At 49.8% G+C, this 16346-nt stretch overlaps 1 protein-coding gene across 1 annotated transcript in view; it reads left to right on the top strand.

Moving 5' to 3' along the window:
* Window positions 1-1190: 1190 nt before the first annotated feature.
* LOC134353833 (CD151 antigen-like) overlaps window positions 1191-16346 on the top strand; it is a 61577-nt gene continuing 46421 nt past the window's right edge. Inside the window, exon 1 of the mRNA XM_063062294.1 lies at window positions 1191-1346. The gene's annotated coding sequence lies outside the window, so the exon portion shown is untranslated. The remainder of the gene's footprint in view (window positions 1347-16346) is intronic.

Genomic DNA, 16346 nt, shown 5'->3' with positions numbered 1-16346 from the left:
TAAAGGGATTACTGTCACAGATCTCCAGGGTGAAGGGAGAGTACGGTTACAGATCCCCAGGGTAATGGGGGATTTACTGTCACAGATCTCCACGGTAAAGGGATTACTGTCACAGATTCCCAGGGTAAAGAGATTATTGTCACAGATCCCCAGAGCAATGGGGGATTACTGTCACAGATTCCCAGGGTAAAGCGATTACTGTCACAGATCTCCAGGGTAATGGGGGATTACTGTCACAGATCTCCAGGCTATTCAAGACAATGTTTCTCAGAGGGTGCATCGAAATTTCAGACTGGAAACCCAAACTGTATATACAGTACCACAATGAATGTGTTGAGAAAATCTTAGCTATATTTCTTATCGTCAGACATCTGCATATTTTGAAGGTTACTCACCCCTGTGACACTACTGTTGAGGGTTTCCATTGGCAGCTTGTGTATACTATAATAGGTGGAAAGGCAAAGAACAGTTCGCTTGTCTTGTTGAAGGGAACCAGCCCAAAACGTTGTTTATTCCCTTCCGAAGATGCTGTCTGACTTGCCAAGCTGTGTGTTTGTTGCCCTGGATTTTCAGCCTTGACAGAATATCTTGTGTTAAAGATTGTTTTTTTGTTGGTGGAGATTTTTATCAGTGATATTGATTGAATTTGGGTTGGTATTTTCATAACTTTACCATAACTGCTTCCAAAACAAACCTCAAGCCCTGTTTATAATGTACTGACAGCAGTTCCAAGAGGGGCAAGTCAGACCCGGGTTCACGGTCTCTGTCCCACCCAGTCGCAGGAGCTACAGAAGATGGGTCCGGCAACACAAGGCAAGGCCCTCTGGCCCCTGTACCAAGGGGTCGGGACCCAACACAACATATAAAGGTACATTGTTCAAAGAGGACACAGGAGTGGAAGTGATGTTTTGTACACAGAATGTAACACTATGTACAGACTGGATGACATTGTGGATGAACAGATACTGAACATTTCCAGAGCCCGTGTGCTATTTTGTATGTCTTGCAGATAATTTGAATGAATGGAGTTTATTCACAATCTATAAACCTACCGGGCGGTGACCAAGACCCGAAAGACGATTCACATCCTCCCCCCTCGCTGCATGTTCTTTCTCTCCCACCTCCCTTGTGCCCGGCGTGTCCCCGCCCCGCAGGGGCGATCGAGCGAGCCGAATCGGAGCCGTGGGCCTGCCCTGTCCTGCCCCGTCCCTCCCCGCCCCGCCCTGCTGCGCTCGGCCCCGGGGGCTGGCCTTCCTCGTCTCCTTTGTCAGTCGCCTCGCTTTGCACGCAGTCAGTTTCGCTGCGGCCCGGGACAGGAGCGCCGTGTGACCGGACGAAGAGCTCTGGTAAGTGGCGTGGGGAGCGGGAGCGGGAGAGGGGGAGGGCCGGCTGGTCGATCAGCCCCAGCCGGTAACCTGAACTTTAGCTGGCCGACGCGAAAGTCCGGACTCCCATCTGTTGCCGCGTTGCGTGCGGTTTTGTTTTGTATTGTACGGTTCGGAGCTGGGTGGGATCGTTCTGTGCAGTGCCCGGGTACGGGAGCCTAAACGAGCCGGTGTCTGGTGTGTGTGACCCTGGGGGAGTTCACTTTCTCTCGGTGTTGCCGCTATTTCTCTGGGCTGTCCTGTGAGAAGCCAGGTGAGTCTGGGACTGGGAGGGAATGTGGGTCTTTCACAACCCGCTCTTCCCTGGTCACGGTACGGATCACAGGTCTGCCACTGAGCCTCCGACCCAACCATCCCGGCGTGATCCCGTGCTCCCGTGCCCCTTTCTCCCTGAGGGAGGCCATTCAACCCGTCAGGTCGACACTGGCTCTCTGTACCTGGTTTCTTCCACGTCCCTGAGCCTCTTTCACATACTTATTCAGCAGCTGTTTAGGCACTGATGGGCAATTACCCTTGACCAGATTTGTGTTGAGGCCCATCCACAACGGATCACATTGGGGGTGACAGGTGGTGTGACTTGTGGAGATGCTGGTGTAGAAGGGATCCAGTGCAGCCACGTATAGCAGTGTAACATCTCATCCCTTGTAATCCAGTGCCCCATTACCGTCGGTACAGTAGTTGCTCTGTTGTTCCTGTGCTGGTTTAAGTGCCCTCATCTGTTGCTGTTCTCTGCAGATGGAGAGTCTCAGCTGGGCCAGTATTGATGCTGGGCAGTGTTGTGCAAATCACAGCCAGTGCTGAGGGCCCGTTAAGCATTGTTCTGTTTTCCCCAGGGAGAATTTGTGCCCTCTTCCACACTTGTCTCCTTCCGCAACCAACGGGAGCCTACTGGATATTGTCGGTGTGGAGAGGTGTGATGGTCTGTGCAGGGTCTCAGCTTTGGAACAAGTTGCCTGGAGTATTGTGGAAGCAGGCACAGTAGGGGTATGTGATAGACACCCAGACATGCAGGGAGTCGAGGGGTGTACATATAAATGTCCAGTACGAGAGGGCATGCATTTAAAGTCAGAGGGGGAAAATGTGAAAGGGAAGTTCTTATATCAAGTGTGTAGAATGTGTTACTAGGGATAGTGCTGGAGACAGGTACAATGGATGTGTTCAAGAAGCTTTTGCATAGGCACTTGAATCTGCAGAAAAATGAGGGGTATGGACCAGGGAGTAGATGTGATTGGATTAATTAGTTTGATGCACTGTAACTTTCTGAAGGGCCTGTGCCTGTCCTGAACGAGGAAGACACTTGGTTTAATTCGGCGTCTTAGTTGGTGCAGACATTGTGGTGTGCAAGGCCAGTTCCTGTGCTGTACCACACTGTGTTCTAACACAGCAAGACTTTGCGTTCTATTTTAGTTTAGAGTTCAGTTTCTGCTGCAGAACTTCGGTGAGTGTTTAATCTTTGACCTGTGAAGTATCTTTTGGCTTCTCACAAAGCAATTTGGAACTCTGCACAGTACAATGGACCGGTACATTATAAAGTGTGAGGTCGATTTGCCTGCTGCTCTGGAACTAGAAAAAAACCTGCCTTCAGGGACCTGAGTCAACCCCTCAAGGCTGCTCCACCTCTCAGTAAAATCACGACTGATCTGATTGTAAAGGTGAAATCTAATTTCCTGTCTGTCCTGGGTAATATTTACACACATTGCTCATCAAGAAACTATGTTCCTCCACTTTAAAAGAGTATACAGGGGGATTGTTTCCTCTATCCTTTGACGGGAATAAAAACACTTCACCTCAGTGTTGAATAGGAGACACCTTATTTTTAACAGTTTTGTCTAGTTTTATACAAAGTCACAGAGTGATCAGCACAGAAACAGGCCTTTTGCCCACTATGTATACAGCAGCCATCAAGAGCCCATCCCAATTGCCTGCACTTGGTCTATAGCCTTCTATGCCTTGTTGATTCAAGTGTTTGTATACATGTTGTATCATGTGAGGCTATCACAAACGCAAGAAAATCTGCAGATGCAACTCTTACAAAATGCTGCGCTCTGTCCGCCAGAGAAAGCAGGATCTCCCAGTGGCCACACATTTTAATTCCACATCCCATTCCCATTCTGACATGTCTGTCCACGGCCTCCTCTACTGTAAAGATGAAGCCACACTCAGGTTGGAGGAACAACACCTTATATTCCGTCTGGGTAGCCTCCAACCTGATGGCATGAACATTGACTTCTCTAACTCCAGTTAATGCCCCACCTCCCCTTCTTACCCTTTATTTATTCATTATTTTTAGTTTTTTCCCCCCCTTTTTTCTCTCTCTGTCCCTCTCACAATTACTCCTTGCCTGCTCTCCATCTTCCTCTGGGCTCCCCCCCCCTTTCTTTCTCCCTCGGCCTCCCGTCCCATGATCCTCTCCCTTTTCCCGCCCCGTATCCCTTTTGCCAATCAACTTTCCAGCTCTTAGCTCCATCCCTCCCCCTCCTGTCTTCTCCTATCATTTCAGATCTCCCCCTCCCCCTCCCACTTTCAAATCTCTTACTAGCTCTTCTTTCAGTTAGTCCTGACAAAGGGTCTCGGCTCGAAATGTCGTCTGTACCTCTTCCTAGAGATGCTGCCTGGCCTGCTGCGTTCACCAGCATTTTGTGTGTGTTGCTCACAAAATGATGGGGGAACTCAGCAGGTCAGGCAGCATCTCTGAAAAAGTGTAAACAGTCGCATTAGGGTTTTTGGGCTGAGACTCTTCATCGGGACTGGAGGAAAAAGATGAGAAATCAGAGTAAGAAGGTGGGGGGTGGGTAGAAATACAATATGGTAGGTGATGGGTGAAACCGGGAGGGGAGGGGGTGAAGTAAAGAGCTGGGAAGCTGAAGCTGATTGGTGAAAGAGATACAGGGCTGGAGAAGGAGGAATCTGATGGGAGAGGACAGAAGGCCACGGAAGAAAGAAAAGGGGGAGGAGCACCAGAGGGAGGTGATGGGCAGGTAAGGAGAGAAGGTGAGAGAGGGAATGGTGAAGAAGAGGAGGGGGGTGGCATTACTGGAAGTTTGAGAAATCGATGTCAACGCCATCAGGTTGGAGGCTACCCAGATGGAATACAAGGTGTTGCTTCTCCAATCTCAGTATGGCCTAATTGCAAAAGTAGAGGAAACCTCATCGGAATGGGAATGGGAAGTGGAATTAAGATGAGTGGCCACTGGGAGATCTGGCTGTTTCTGGCGGCAGGAGCATGGGTGCTTAGCGAAGCGGCCTCCCGATCTATGCCGTGTCTCACCGATATGCAGGAGGCCTCACTACAGTAGATTATTCCAAGAGACTCACAGCTCCCCCCCCCCCACCATTCCCCATTCTCATTTCCCTCTCTCACCTTATCCCCTTACCCGCCCATCACCTCCCTCTGGTGCTGCTCCCCCACCTTTAATTTTTTCCCATGGCCTTCTGTCCTCTCCTATCAGACTCCCCCTTCTCCAGCCCTGTATCTCTTTCACCAATCAACTTCTGAACTCCTTACTTCACCCCTCCCCTCCTGGTTTCACCTATCACCTTGTGTCTCTTCCTCCCCCCCCACCTTCTCACCCTGGCTTCTCACCTTTCCTTCTCCAGTGCTGGTGAAGGGTCTCGGCTTGAAACGTCAACTGTTTACCCTTTTCCATAGCTGCTGCCTGGCCTGCTGAGTTCCTCCAGCATTTTGTGTGTGTTGCTTGGAATTCCAGCATCTGCAGATTTTCTCTTGTTCACAGTGAAATACTGTTCATACGTAACAAATCATTACACAGTGCATTGAGGCAGAACAAGAGAAAACAATAGCGATGTTTTAACAGAAGTGAGTGGATCTGTAGGGAGCAGTATGTAACGAGCCATCATGTTCCAGTGCTCTGTAGCACTAAAAAAGTTCGAAAGAGTGTAGAGAAAATTTTGAAGGATGTTACTGGGTCTGGAGGAGCTGAGTTGTAGGGAAAAATTGAATAGGTTAGGACTGTATTTTTAGAACGTAGAATATTGAGAGGAGTTTTGATAGAGGTACACAAAATTGAGGGTTATAGATAGGGTAAATGCAAGCAGGCTTTTTCCACTGAGGTTGGGTGGGACACAAGCAGAGGTCATGGATTAAGGGTGAAAGGTGGGGAGTTTAAGGAGAATGCGGAGGGCTGTGAAAGTGTGGAATGAGCAGCTAACACAAACTCTATTTCAATGTTTAAGAGAAGTTTGGATAGGTACATGGATGGTATGGATACAGGGGGCTATGGTCCCAGTACAGGTCATTGGGAGGACGTAGTTTAAATGGTTTTAGCATGGACTAGATGTGTGGAAGGGCCTGTTTCTGTGCTATGCCCCCCACCCCAGGAAACACCCATTCCACATCCACCCAGTCAACCTCTTTAAAATCCTGTTTGTTTCAATCAAGTCCTCTCTGGCTTGGCTTGGCTGCAGATACAAGCGCAGTGTGTCCTGTCCATCCGCAGGCTTGCAGGGGTGGGGGACAATCATTCTGTGTGTGTGGATCGATGTTAGTGCTACCTTCTGACGGGTGGGGGGAACCGAAATACCGTGTCTGGCTGTCTGGTGCACGGGGTGCGGGGAAACCAAAACACTACGTCTGGATGACTGATGCAGCCACTGAGTCGATAATCAGCTGTCTGTGGAGATGAGAAAATGCTGAGCATTCATACTGCCACTTGGGGAGTGCAAGGAGTCAACTAGAATCTCTGGAGTTGCCCTCTTCTTGCCAAGTCCTGTTTAAGCTCAGTTTAAGTGGATGTAAACAGCCAAAAGCAAATCTGTGCTCCATAATTTCCTGCTGGCTTGCTTCCCCACCCCTCTTTGATCTCCCATCACAGCAGCAGGCTGTGTCTCCAATTTATTGCTCAGCTGCAGAGTCCCTGCACGATATATCAACTGTGCAGGAGTTCTGTGAGACCATCTGTCAATCTGTGGTTTCTGCTGTAACAATTTCTCTCCCACACTCGCCTAAGTTGCTTCCTCCAGCAGATAGTTTCTTGGCCAAAGGCCTTGCCGTGCACTGATTGGGTGACTCGTATCTTTCAGAGGTACGTATCCCTGTTGCTTCTCGCTAAGTGAAGCTTAGAATAATCCAGCATGGAAACAGGCCATTCGGCTCAATTGGTCTGTTGCGACCAATGGGCACCCTTCCGTATTAACCCCGTCATAACCCTGTCATGCAGAGCTGTCCGTGCCTGGGAGATTCAGCTGCTCATCAGATCCCTGCTTCCACCGCTGTCCAGTCCAGCAGGTAGTCATCGTTTTCTGAATGAAAGGGGTCCCTCTCTGAATTCCTTCCCCCTTATCCTACACCTTCGTCCTCTACCTCTGAGAGGGAGAGAAGTCTCCAGCAGTCTTCTATTTCTGTAAACTTCAGTCATATCCCCTCTTAACCTCTTCCACCTCCACTTCAGGAGAAAACAGACTCAGTCTTTCTGATCTTCCCTCATTTCCACTGCATCCTGGACAACATGCCGGTGAACCTCCTCTCTTCCCTTTCACATCCCTCGTACGCCTTGGTGACCAGATGATAGACAATCTGACGTAGGGTCAGAGAATGTTGAATCTTTGTGGGTGGAGTTAGAAACTGCAAGGGTTAAAAAAAGTGGGAATCATATATAGGCCTCCAAATAGTAGCCAAGATGTGAGGTTGAGATTGCAAAGGTGCTGGAAAGGCCATATAAGGTAATGTCACTATTGTAATGGGGGATTTCAATATGCAAGGGAATTGGGAAAACCAGGTTGGTGTCAGATTGCAAGAGAAGGAATTTGTTGAATGCCTACAAGAAGGTTTTTTAGAGCACTTTGTGCTTGAGCCTACTCGGGGAAAGGCCAACTTAGATTGGGTGTTGTGTAATAACCAGATCTTATTAGGGAGCTTAATGAAAGGAACCCTTAGGAGGTAGTGATCATAAGATGATTGAATCCATACTGCAATTTGAGAGGGAGAAGCATAAGTCACATGTAAGAGTATCACAATGGAATAAAGGAATTATAGAGCCACGAGAGAGGAGCTTGCCCAGGAAGATACTGGTGGGGATGATAGCAGAGTGCAAGTTTCTGGGAATAGTTCACAAGGCGCAGGATAGATATGTCCCACAGAAGAAGTTCTCAAATGGCAGATCTAGGCAACTGTGGTTGACAAGGGAAGTTAAGGACTGCATAAGAGCCAAGGAAAGGGCATAAAATGTCACAAAAATGAGTGTGAATTTGGATATTTGGGAAGTTTTTAAAACCCAATAAAAGGCAACAAAAAAACCATAAGAAGGGAAAAGATGAAATACGAGGGCAAACTAGCCAATAATATAAAGCAGGATACCAAAAGTTTTTTCAGTTACATAAAAGGGAATTGAGAGTTGATATTGGACCACTGGATATGATACTGGGGGACAATATTGGCAGATGAATTTATTAAGTTATTTGCATGAGTCTTCACTGTGGAAGACACAGGCAGTGTGTCAGAGGTCCGTGAGTGTCGGGGAGCAGGAGTGAGTGCCAATACTATTACAAAGGGGAAAGTGTGAGGCAAACTGGAAGGTCTTAAGGTGGATAAGACTACATCCCAGAGTTCTGAGAGAGGTTGCTGAAGAGATAACAGACGCATTGGTCATGATCTTTCAAGAATAACCTGATTCTAGCATGGTTCCGGAGGTCTGGAACATTGCAAATGTCACTGCACTCTATACGAAGGGAGGAAGGAAATTATAGGCCAGTTAGCCTAACCTCAGTGGTTGGGAAAGTGTTGGAGTCTATCATTAAGGATGAGGTTTCAGGGTACTTGGAGATGAATGATAAAATAAGTCAAAGTCAGCATGGTTTCTGTGAAGGGAAATCTTGCCTGACAAATCTGTTGGAGTTCTTTGAGGAAGTAACATGCAAGGTGGACAAAGGAGAGGCAGTGGATGTCATTTACTTGGATTTTCAGAAGGCATTTGATAAGGTACACATATGAGGCTGCTTAACAAGATAAAATCCTGTGGTGTTACAGGAAAGATACTGGCATGGATAGAGGAATGGCTGACAGGCAGGAGACAGTGAGTGGGAATAAAGGGAGCCTTTTCTGGTTGGCTGCCAGTGACTAGTGGTGATCCTCAGGGGTCAGTATTGGGACTGCTGCTTTTCACATTATTTGTCAATGATTTAGATATGGAATTGATGGCTTTATGGCAAAGTTTGCAGATGAAACAAAGGTAGGTGGAGGGGTTGGTGGTGCTGAGGAAGCAATGTGATTGCAGCAGCACTTAGACAGATTGGAGGACTGGGCAAAAAGTGACAGATGGAATAGTGTTGGGAAACGTATGGTAATGAATTTTGGTAAAAGGAACAATAGTGCGGACTATTATCTAAAGTGGAGAAGGTTCAAACATCAGAGGTGCAGAGGGACTTAGGAGTCCTCGTGCAAGACTCCCAGAGGGTTAATTTACAGGTTGAGTCCGAGGTAAAGAGGCAAATGCAATGTTGGCATTTATTTCAAGAGGAATAGAATAGAGGAGGTACTGCTGTGGCTTTACAAGACACTAGTTAGGACTATTGCCAACAGTTTTGGGCTGCGTATCTCAGAAGGGATGTGCTGTCATTGGAGAGAGTCCAGAGGAGGTTCATGAGGATTATACCCGGAATGAAGGGGTTAACATATGAGGGGTGTTTGGCATCTTTGGGCCTGTACTCACTGGAATTTAGAAGAATGCTGGGGGATCTCTTTGAAACCTACCGAATGCTGAAAGGGCTAGATAAAGCGGATGTAGAGAGGATGTTTCCTATGGTGGGGGTATCCAGAACTAGAAGGTACAGCCTCGAAAATTGAGGGGTGACCTTTTAGAACAGAGGCAAGGAGGAATTAGTTTTACCCAGAGAGTAGTGAATCTGTGGAATGCTCTGCCACAGACTGTGGTGGAGGCCAAGTCCGTTGGTATATTTAAAGTGAAAATTGATAGTTTCCTGATCGGTCAAGACATCCATGGACATGATGAGAGGGCAGGTGTATGGGATTGAGTGGGATCTGGGATCAGCCATGATGGAATGGTGGAGAAGACTCGATGGGCTGAATGGCCTAATTCTGCTGCTATCTTGTAGGGAGTCATCTCCTGCTGGTGTTAGTCAGGGGTGTGGCCTGTTACATGTCCAGTCTTGCTGAGCCCACCATTCCGGCCTGTGCTGGCTGACCATTCTCCCTGGACTGGAGGTAGTTCCCCATGCTTCATTCACTTGTAGCTCGGCAGTGCAGGAAGCTGACACAGAAAAAGACACACTGCTGCTCGCGGGAAAGCAGAGTGGGTCTGTGCCTGGCAGCGTGGCCCGGCTGTACTCGTTACCGTCCAGTGTGAGCAGACTGGAACCGGGCACACATGCAGAACTGTCCAGTGACCTATTCCAGCCACTGCCCTGTCCCTTGACCGTTGCTGTAGTGGCCCCTGTCTACCATGGTGTTACTCTCTCTGACTCTGACAGCGCATTCATAGAAGTAGTAATGGTACTATGCTGTCACCGTGCTGCCTGTAACAGTACTGTTTTCACGTGCACTCCAGACCTTCACTGTTCTCTCCGCCCGTGTCCTGCCGGGCAGTAATGGAATGGCAGGTCCTGACCTGGCCTGGCCTTCAGCTGCAATGCTCTTGGTGACAGTATCACAGGCCCATAGCTGTAACAGCGCTGTAGTAATGACACAGTGGGTCCAGTCTATCGTAGCAGTGGTCTCGCCCGATATAGGGTCTCAGTGGGCAGGTGTCTGTAATAGCAGGGGCCTTGCCCGTGGCAGCACTGTGGGCAGGTGTCTGTGAGAGCAGGGGCCTTGCCCGTGGCAGCACTGTGGGCAGGTGTCTGTGAGAGCAGGGGCCTTGCCGGTGACAACACTGTGGGCAGGTGTCTGTAATAGCAGGGGCCTTGCCCGTGACAGTACTGTGGGCAGGTGTCTGTGAGAGCAGGGGCCTTGCCCGTGACAGTACTGTGGGCAGGTGTCTGTGAGAGCAGGGGCCTTGCCCGTGACAGTACTGTGGGCAGGTGTCTGTGAGAGCAGGGGCCTTGCCCGTGACAGTACTGTGGGCAGGTGTCTGTGAGAGCAGGGGCCTTGCCCGTGACAGTACTGTGGGCAGGTGTCTGTGAGAGCAGGGGCCTTGCCCGTGACAGTACTGTGGGCAGGTGTCTGTGAGAGCAGGGGCCTTGCCCGTGACAGTACTGTGGGCAGGTGTCTGTGAGAGCAGGGGCCTTGCCCGTGGCAGCACTGTGGGCAGGTGTCTGTAATAGCAGGGGCCTTGCCCGTGACAATACTGTGGGCAGGTGTCTGTGAGAGCAGGGGCCTTGCCCGTGGCAGCACTGTGGGCAGGTGTCTGTGAGAGCAGGGGCCTTGCCCGTGACAGTACTGTGGGCAGGTGTCTGTGAGAGCAGGGGCCTTGCCCGTGACAGTACTGTGGGCAGGTGTCTGTGAGAGCAGGGGCCTTGCCCGTGACAGCACTGTGGGCAGGTGTCTGTGAGAGCAGGGGCCTTGCCCGTGGCAGCACTGTGGGCAGGTGTCTGTGAGAGCAGGGGCCTTGCCCGTGACAGTACTGTGGGCAGGTGTCTGTGAGAGCAGGGGCCTTGCCTGTGACAGTACTGTGGGCAGGTGTCTGTGAGAGCAGGGGCCTTGCCCGTGACAGTACTGTGGGCAGGTGTCTGTGAGAGCAGGGGCCTTGCCCGTGGCAGCACTGTGGGCAGGTGTCTGTGAGAGCAGGGGCCTTGCCCGTGACAGCACTGTGGGCAGGTGTCTGTGAGAGCAGGGGCCTTGCCCGTGGCAGCACTGTGGGCAGGTGTCTGTGAGAGCAGGGGCCTTGCCCGTGACAGCACTGTGGGCAGGTGTCTGTGAGAGCAGGAGCCTTGCCCGTGACAGCACTGTGGGCAGGTGTCTGTGAGAGCAGGGGCCTTGCCCGTGACAGCACTGTGGGCAGGTGTCTGTGAGAGCAGGGGCCTTGCCCGTGGCAGCACTGTGGGCAGGTGTCTGTGAGAGCAGGAGCCTTGCCCGTGACAGTACTGTGGGCAGGTGTCTGTGAGAGCAGGGGCCTTGCCCGTGGCAGCAACGTGGGCAGGTGTCTGTAATAGCAGGGGCCTTGCCCGTGACAGTACTGTGGGCAGGTGTCTGTGAGAGCAGGGGCCTTGCCTGTGGCAGTACTGTGGGCAGGTGTCTGTGAGAGCAGGGGCCTTGCCCGTGACAGTACTGTGGGCAGGTGTCTGTGAGAGCAGGGGCCTTGCCTGTGGCAGTACTGTGGGCAGGTGTCTGTGAGAGCAGGGGCCTTGCCCGTGACAGCAACGTGGGCAGGTGTCTGTGAGAGCAGGGGCCTTGCCCGTGACAGCACTGTGGGCAGGTGTCTGTGAGAGCAGGAGCCTTGCCCGTGACAATACTGTGGGCAGGTGTCTGTGAGAGCAGGAGCCTTGCCCGTGACAGCACTGTGGGCAGGTGTCTGTGAGAGCAGGGGCCTTGCCTGTGGCAGTACTGTGGGGTCCAGCCTGTAAGCGTGGCGACAAGTATTGTTGATGGTTTTACTTGCTGAGTCCTGCTATCCATTGAAATGGGCTGCTTGGGTAGGGCAGCCCAGTTGCTTGGCTGGTAGAGCTGCTGCCTTCAATCTCTGGAGACCTGGGTTTGATCTGAGCCTCCGGTGCTGTGTCCCTGTGGAGTCTGACTGAGGCTCAGGCTCCTTCTCAAATCCCAAAGGTGTGAGTGTATGAGTGAGTAGCAGAATCTGGGGAGAATAAAATGAGATTGCTGTGGGGGGTGGGGGGGTGAGGGGGTGATAGTCAGCACGGACTGAGTGGGCCAAAAGGCCTGTTTCTACAATGTTCACCCCAACTCTCTGATAGCATTTCGCATTGTTAGCTCAGTTGTCCACTGCAAACGGCACCAAACGAGTGGCCAAGTGAGAGGTCGAGGCCAGAGGGTAAGGGATGGATGGGATAGCTCCCCTGGGCACCCTGTGTCTATGAGATCTCTCGCTGAAATGTAATGGGCGTTGATAGCGAGTATTCAGGAGTGAGGTAAATATAGCAGGTACTGTAAATGTATATAAGTTCAGGAAGCTTAAATTAGCCTTCAGTTTTTTGTAAGTTGCAAGCAGTAAATTGATGTTAAACCACAGGCTGCTCCATTGACCAAAAGATTGCAAGGCAATGGGATTGTGTTAATTAGCTTGTATCAAACCAGTCAACATGATTAAATTATTTGTACCATTGTGACTTGGGTGCAAGTTAGCAGACCAGATGGACGTTGTCATTTAGCGTATCAAACATGGTCACACATATAGGCAATCAACAGTATTTGTGTACTCACAGACAGCCGTGACAACATTTGATTTTTGGTGACTGATTCTCTGGTTTTAGAATATTTTTGTTAATTAGTTTCTCCCGAAGGCGTTCAGGCCTTCAGAGAGGCCTTGCAATGATGCCTGTGTGTTGTGCCACATAAGGGCATCTGTATCACTAGCTTCAGTGTCTCTCTGCTGACTTTGATCACAGTCACAACGTTTGGGTGCTTGTGCAAGATGTTTGTGACCCACAGTGTGGCCAGTGACTTCAGCAATCGAAGGACGGGGGTAGTTTTTAAGAGTAGCTCCCAGCTTAGATCTTGGTAAGGTCAATGACCATGGGATCATGGAGTATCAGAGGACATGATGGAGAGCTGAACTGGTAGATGTAAAAGTGTGGTGTGTGTGTTTCTGTGTGTCGTGTAAGGGACCAGCTGCCAGACAGCTCTGGATAGTTTCTCAAGACAGTTGCAAAAGGTGGTTGGTGACCTGACCTGTCAGGATGCTCGTTCGGTGGGCCGCAGATTAAGTATGGTGAGAGTGCTTGGGTCATGTGGGAGATGCTGTTTGGGGTGTCAGAAAATGCATGTATGTTCGTTTGGGGAATTGTTTGTGTGTGTGGGAAAACCTCAGAATCAAAGACTAAGACGGCGATAGTGCAGAAATATTTAACTTTCTATATAAAAGGGATACAGTAACATCAGGGGCTCAGTTATGAAGAGGGGAGAATTCACAGAGTGTATACTTCGTAGACTTGAGGGAATGGAGAAAGCCAGGTGGGTTAAGACCCTGAGCCCAGAGGAACATTGACTATCAAAGAGGAGGGGCTTCTTCTATCTCGTGTTTTTGTGAGAAAGGCCAATATGTCAGGAATGGTACAGTGTGCAGATAGTAAAGCTACAGAAGGAAAGGAATGACTACAGGGAACAGGGAGACAGTGTTACAAGCAGAACTGGACAGACTGAAGGAGCAGTTACGGACAGAGAAAGACGCAGGTGAAAATCAGACATCAATACAGGGAGGGGTCTGAGCAGGCTGAGAGGTTAATGGGATAAGGCCCTGCAGGTGGGTACACTGGGCAGCAACTATGCGAATAACTGTCGAGGAAGGCGATGAGGTTAAATGGGAGACGCTGGACCAGCGAGTTGATCAAGCGGGAAACTACCCACAAACAGGAGAGGTTACATCCAGTATTGCCTGTCAGAGTGGCACCCATAGACAACAGACGCAGAAACCTGGTGATCCTAGCCAGTCACTCACACTCCTCACCATCTACAAGCCCTTCACCCAGGGGAAAAGCAGAGCACTCTACCCCAACACACTTAGAGTTGTGTGTGGCAATGCAGAATGTTGGAGGAGATGATTGAAGAAGAGGCTCACCAGAAAGGGAACGAGTGGGCAGAGACCATGGCAAAAAGGGCAGCAAAGAGACAAGCGTGCAGGAAGGACTACCAGAGCCAGTTTCGTAAAATGAAATGCAGAGGCAGAGAAGAAGGAGAAATGGAGCAGAGGTGGGACTGGAATGGAGCTGGGCCCATGGGAAGACAGGAGTCGCAGTAGAACCACCATGTACTAGGCAGACACTGCTGGGGTTATATCATGGGGTGATGCATCAGGGACGGCGGGGCATGATCACAGCTATCCTGCAGGACTGGTGGTGGCCAGGGATGGGCGGGGATGTTGAGAAATTCTGCCATTATTGTATTATTTGTGCTCGGCATAACCCCAGTAAGGGCATAGAGATGCAGTTGGGAAACCAGTCACGACTGAGGGAGCCCTGGGAAGGTGTCCATATAGACTTCATAGGACCCCTGCCAAAAAGCAGAGGCATTGTCAACTGGGAGATTGTATTGTCAGTATCGCACACAGACTTTAGCTAAGGAAACTCTCCCCGGGTGGGGAACGCCAGCTCAGGTGGACTTGTCACAGGGAATCAGGGAGCACACGTCACAGGGAAAGTCATAAAGGAGATGTTCAAGCTGTTAGGCATTTGACAATTCAGGAATGGCAGAAAGGGTGAACTGAGCAATCAGAACTGCCTTAGCTAAAGCGATAACGGAGATGGGAAAGACATGGGCTGATGTATTGCTAGGAATCGTGATGAGGTTGTGAGTGATCCCAAACCGCATGCTAGAGCTGAGCCTCTCCGAATTACTGACTGGGCAAGCATTGTGACTGCCTCGTGGGGTGCAGGGAACCTGGAACTTGTGGGGATAAAATGACCCAGTACATAAAGGACGTCTGTAACTGGCTTAAAGTGTTGAGGGACTGCGCAAAACACCAGCAACACATTGTTGATCGGAGAGAACCAGAAGAAGAAAAGATGATCCTCCCACAACTGGGAGACCAAGTGGTGATAATAGAGCTGTCTGAAAAGGTAGGGTTCGCTCCCAGGTGGATAGGACCGCAGGTGGTGCATCTGACAAGTGACACCTGAGTCTGTGTACAGGCAGCCTGTGGAAATGCTGGAACAGTGTTGTCGATCACTAGTCAGGAATGTGACATAATGTAGATGCTCTGCACGGTCTCGTAGATGACTAGTCAGGGATGTCAGGTAGTGTAGATGGAGGTAAGCACACTTGTATAGCTCGGGTGCCTAAGCCCCTTTGCACAGTACAGCACAGTTTTAGTCAACCTGGTGCGGAGAGCAAATTTGTAAATCTGGCGGGAGCAAAGGAATGGTGAGGTTGGAGAGTCGTGAGAGGGGTGTGGGACAGGTGGCAGAGAAGGAGTGCCAGGGCAGGGGATGGTGGTGCAGGTGCAGACTCACTGTGCAAAAGTCCTGGGCACTCGAGCTATATATATGTGCGTAAGACTTTTGCACAGTCTTGTAGCTTAGTATTTGGGGAAGAGGTCTGCAGTGAGGGTCATTTTTTCTCTGCTCTGCTGTATCAAATCCTCCTTAAAGTTTGGCCTTCTTGGGCAGATGTTGTCCAGGGGTCGAGAGGAGGGTATGTTAGGGAGTATTCTGGAGTTGTGTGAATTTGGCAGATATTAATTCAAGCAGTCTTCAGTTCTTATTGTAAATGCAATGTAAGCATTCATTTCAAAAGGACTAGTATATAAAAACAAGGATGTAATGTTGAGACTGTATAAAGCACTGGTGAGGCCTCACTTGGAGTATTGTGAGCAGTTTTGGGCCCTTTATCTTAGAGGGATATGCTGAAACTGGAGAGGGTTCAAAGGAGGTTCACAAAGATGATTCCAGGATTGAATGGCTTGTCATATGGAGAGCGTTTGATTGTTCTGGGCTTGTATGCACTGGAATTCAGAAGAATGAGGGATGACCTCATTGAAACCTATTGAATGGTGAAATGCCTTGATAGAGTGGGTGTGGAGAGGATGCTTCCTATGGTGGGAGTGTCTATGACTAGAGGACACAGGCTCAGAATGGGGGGGGGGGGGTGTCCTTTTGGAACGGAGATGAGGAGGAATTTCTTTAGCCAGAGAGTGGTGAATCTGTGGAATTCGTTGACACAGGCAGCTGTGGAGGCCAAATCTTTATATTTAAAGCAGAGGTTGTTAGATTCTTGATTGGTCAGAACATGAAGGGATATGAGGAGAAGGCAGGAGATCTGGTTTGAGAGGAAAAGTAGATTAGTCATGATGAAATGGTGGAGCAGACTCAATGGGCCAGATGACCTAATTCTGCTCCTATATCTTATGGTCTTAAATGCAAATAAGTTCAGGAAGCTTACAA

Source organism: Mobula hypostoma, chromosome 11, assembly GCF_963921235.1.
Source record: "Mobula hypostoma chromosome 11, sMobHyp1.1, whole genome shotgun sequence".
Taxonomy (NCBI): domain Eukaryota; kingdom Metazoa; phylum Chordata; class Chondrichthyes; order Myliobatiformes; family Myliobatidae; genus Mobula; species Mobula hypostoma.
This window is presented reverse-complemented; position numbering and strand designations above follow the sequence as displayed.